We start from the raw sequence: 4,748 nt of genomic DNA, 5'->3' as shown, positions 1-4,748 counted from the left end.
GTGGGCAGGAGGGAGGGTGGATGGGAAGTATCACTATGTTGCTGAATCTCAGTATGTGAAACATGAAATTCGTATACCTTAAATAAAAATAAATATATAAATAAGGTCATGAACGTGGGGCTCTTATGATGGCATCAGTATTGTTAAAAGAAGAGGAATTGATACTAGGCCTTTCTCCCTCTCTGCATGTATACAAATCAGAGCCCATGAGAGCACACAGCAAGATGGTGGCCACCTACAAGCCAGGAAAAGGGTCCTAGAAACTGATCATGCTGCCACCCTGACCATGGACTTCTGCCTTCAAAAACTGAGAAAATAAATCTCTTGTGCTCACTTTGGCAGCACATATTCTAAAATTGGAATGACATAGAGAAGATTACCATGGCTCCTATGCAAAAATTGAAGAAGAAAGGGGAGAGAGGGAGCGAAGAAAGTGTGGTTGTCTTCTTGGTACTGTATCCATGGATTGCATAAAGTCCGTTCAATTTATATTAATAAAAATTTAAGTAAATAAAACTAAAAAATAAATAAATTTAAAATTTTTAAATAAATTAAATTTAATTCTAATAAATTTGATTAAATTTAAAGTAAATAAATTAAAGTTTTTATAAAAAACAAACAAAAAATTTAAGTAAATATTTAAACTATCCTTCTATGGTGTTTTGTTATATCAGCCCACATGGATTATTCTACTACCAATATTATCTCCAAAAGAATGGCAGCTTCATGTGATTCAACCCACAAAAATGAAAAATAAGATGAAATGAGATAAAGCCATTGAAAATACCCTTTCAGTGGATGCTAAGGGTCAGAACTAAAGCAGTAACATACAGATAATTAAAAGAAAGATGCAACAGAGATCAGTGAGAAGCTGAATAATGGTGGTAGTAATATGAAAGACAAGGAATATTCAGCAAAAGCCAGCTATGAAGAGGTCTATATTGAGGAACTGAGGTATCCAGCCAACAACCAACAATAAACTGAAGCTTGACAACAACCTCATCAGACAGGTCTTCCATCCATAGTTGAACCTTCAGATGAGCATGGTCCTAGCTAACATTTTGCCCACAATCTCATGAGAGACCTTGGGCTACACCGTGAAGCTAAGCTGTACCCAGATACCTGTTGCATAACAACTCTGAGATACTAAATGTTTTACTAAAGCTGCTAGCTTGGGAGAAATTTGTTATACTGCAATAGATGATGGATAAAACTACTTGTCTAATGAGCTGAGTATGTCTTGAGGGAAGGAGTCTTGTCTAAATATTTAAGGCCTGTCACTTCATGTGGCACCTGGTCTATGTTCCGTAAATATATACTGCTAGCTGGAAATATAGATAGAAGACTGGAGAAGGTGGCAAAGTAGTTTGGACATTCCCTGTTTGGGGATCTACTAGAAGTTCATGAGATGTAATTGTTCAAAGTAAAGGTTTGTTTGAAAAGGAATGTGGTGAATGACTTTTTGTGCTTGATACTACTTGAGAGATTTGAATTGCTTTTGAGTGTACTTTAATCATCTTATGTGCCTCAGAAGCCCACAAATCCCCAAATACTCCAAATTGTAGTGTTCCAAACCTGCAAGTTATTTTCTTCTTGAGAAGCAAACTTTGGAAAAGAATGTATCTTAAAATGTTTAACTAGAGAAAGATATTTTTCTCCAAATCCATTTTAGTATCTCAGGTAATTTGTTGCTAATTTTCTACCAGCTTTCTTTTTTACCTTGGACTGTTTTGACCTTGATATCACACTTAGCACTGGCAAAATTCAAATTTTGACAAGACATTTTACCAATAACATGATAAAATAATCAATCCAAGAAAAGTCTATCTTCTGAGCTTCATGCATAGCTGCTCTTTATTGTTCTGTCACCAACTGATTGGTCCCCTGAATACCTGGACACGTGCTGGAACCCAGGAGAAGGTAAACATGAAACAAAGAAGGTCAGGGCATTTAAACCCAAGTGGATTAATGGTGACGCCTGGTCTCTATGCTGTTTGTTGCTGAAATCATCTCATAAATACATACACATATGTACACACATACATCCCAGCTTTGTCAGAAATTAACTCAGACTCTCTTCTTCACTGTGGGCTAAATGACAAATAGCAGGGAATTGAGAGTCTCTGGAAATACACTCTACACTTTGTGAGAATGAAATCAGAGAAGTCCATCATGCTCTTCAAAGTCCTCCTCCTTAGAAAGTAATAAAGGGGGCGGGCGCTGTAACATAGCAGGTAAAGTCACTGCCTGCAGTGCCAGCATCCCATATGGGCACCAGTTCATATCCCTGCTGCTTCCACTTCTGCTCCAGCTCTCTGCTGCAGCCTGGGAAAGCAATAGAAGATGGCCCAAGTCCTTGGGCCCCTGTACTGGCACGGGAGACCCAGAAGAAGTTCCTGGCTCCTGACGTCGGATCAGCCCAGCTCTGGCCATTGCAGCCATTTGGGGAGTGAACCAGCAGATGGAAGACCTCTCTCTCTCTCTCTCTCTCTGCCTTTTAAATAAATGAATAAATCTTTTTTAAAAAGAGAAAGTAATAAAGAAAAATCTCACATTTTAGCCAAATATAAGCAAAGTTCACATGAAATATTTATGTCTCTGGATAGAACCACAACAGCTGAGAAAGAAAGGAGGGGGAAGGCTAAGGAGTTAATCCATCTGTCATCCCAGGAGGGATTGGACCTTGCAACTTTTCCTCACTTACTGTAGAACCTACTTTCCTTTGATGTCCCCTCAGCCAACCAACTCTCATAGCTCCTGCTTCAGAGAGTTCTAATTAGGCACAGCAAATAAGAGTTTCCCATCAGAAAGTGACTGCTTTTTTGCCTTCTTTTAAATAGAATGTCATAATTCACTTTGATACTCCTGTACTGCCTCCATATAATTGCAACTTTTAAACATTGAGAGATAGTTAGCCTTGCCATGTAGACTTCACTTAACTAAATCATAAATAGCTTTTACCTCAATCCTTTACCTTGTATCTTAACTGTAATTAAGATATCATCTCCAGTGTTTGATGTAGAAGGTACAATAAATAAAATATGAATTGATACAACAAATTCATTCATACTGAAGAGCAAGTAACCAGCTATTTCTCATCCTTCTGTGGAACTCAAACAGAAGGATTCCTTGCTGTGTGACCTTTAGAAAAACATTTAATCTTTCTGTACTTTGGTTTCCTAATCCATAATTGGATAATAGTTCCTACCATGAGGATTAACTTAGATTAATTTAGGATTACCTGAGATTATATGACTCTCTCACAACTATGTAGGTAGTATTACATGTAGCATTTTCCAGGATTCTCTGGACTTTCTTCTTCAAAAGAATTTCATACATGCTATTTCATTTGTGCCTCACCACAAAAAATACACACAACAAAAAAGCAAACATGATTTTTTTTTATTTTAATCATAAGCACCTGCTGAGCTGCAGTATCTTTAGATCCCTGAGAGGTATCGTACAGGCACACACATGCAGGTATATAAATAGTGTGTATCTATCTATCTATATATATATACACACATTAGTATAGATCTACTATTTATATATCTACAATAGTACATATATATTTATATATCTACATCTGTGTGTATGGAAAACACCAATGATAGCATGTGGTAGAGAAAGGCAGAGACGTTTACATTGAAAGAGATTATTTATATATGTATTTTGTTGATCTGGCTTGAAAGAGACATGGTTATTCATATGAATAAGGCTCAGGAAACAACATGCTTCATCTTAGCACCTATGAGCCCCCTTCTGCTGCCAAAAAATAGCTATTACTGATACACGGCCTGGCCATGTGGCTGCCTGGGCTTCCTAACTGTACCATGTCTGAGTTCTAAGAGAGAGCCACCCAAAGAGAACCAGTTCAAGGCTTCATCATCATTTTATGACATAACCTCAGCAGCCAAATATCACTTCTGCTGCTCACCGTACTGTCTGCCTTCAAGACAAAGGTCACAAACCCATCTCACAATGAGTGGAATGTCAAATCACCACTTGAGAAGATTATGTGGGATAGAAGATTGTAGGCATAATTTTGGGGAAACACAATCAGAGATAATTGGCCTGTGCCTGAAATAACAACTTAATAGTCATAATTTTTCCATTCATACTTCCAACAGCTATTTTGAGTGTTATAATATGCTAAGTACCACTATAGGTTCTAGGGATACAATGAACAAAACCAAGTCCCCCGTCTCATCATAACTGAATTCTACTACAGGCAACAGACAACAAATAAACACATACCATTGGGTACTGATTAACGTGTGGAAGAAATTTTTTCAAAGTAAGAGCACAGAAAATGATGGAGTGTTGAAGTGGGCTTTTATCCTAGTGGTTCAGATGTTCAAGTCTGGGAGTTTCTAGGTTTGATTCCTGATTCTGGCTCCTGACTCCAACTCCCTCTTTATGCTGACCATGGGAAGCAGCAGTGATGGATCAGGTAATTTAGTTCCCGTCAACCACATGGGAGACCTGGATTGAATTCCTGAATCCTAGCTTCAGCCTTGGCCCAGCTGTTGCCAGCATTTGGGAAATGAACCAATAGATGGGAGCTGTGTGTGTGTGTATGTGTGTGTGTATGTCTTCAAAATAAAGAAGAAAATAATTTTTGATTTTTTTAAACAGAAAATGACAATGGAGCTATTACTTTAGATAGCATGGTTTAAAAAAAAAAACTTTTTTTCTGAGACAGTGACATATAAACCGACACCTCAGTGGTTACATGGACCAAACGT

At 37.7% G+C, this 4,748-nt stretch overlaps 1 non-coding gene across 1 annotated transcript; it reads left to right on the top strand.

Moving 5' to 3' along the window:
- The first annotated feature begins 326 nt into the window (after positions 1-326).
- LOC138844166 (U6 spliceosomal RNA) lies at positions 327-434 on the top strand. Its single transcript, XR_011379706.1, has one exon. It is a non-coding gene; the product is annotated as a U6 spliceosomal RNA (small nuclear RNA).
- The last annotated feature ends 4,314 nt before the right edge of the window (positions 435-4,748 follow it).

The sequence above is a fragment of the Oryctolagus cuniculus genome, chromosome 10 (genome assembly GCF_964237555.1).
Source record: "Oryctolagus cuniculus chromosome 10, mOryCun1.1, whole genome shotgun sequence".
Lineage (NCBI taxonomy): Eukaryota > Metazoa > Chordata > Mammalia > Lagomorpha > Leporidae > Oryctolagus > Oryctolagus cuniculus.
This window is presented reverse-complemented; position numbering and strand designations above follow the sequence as displayed.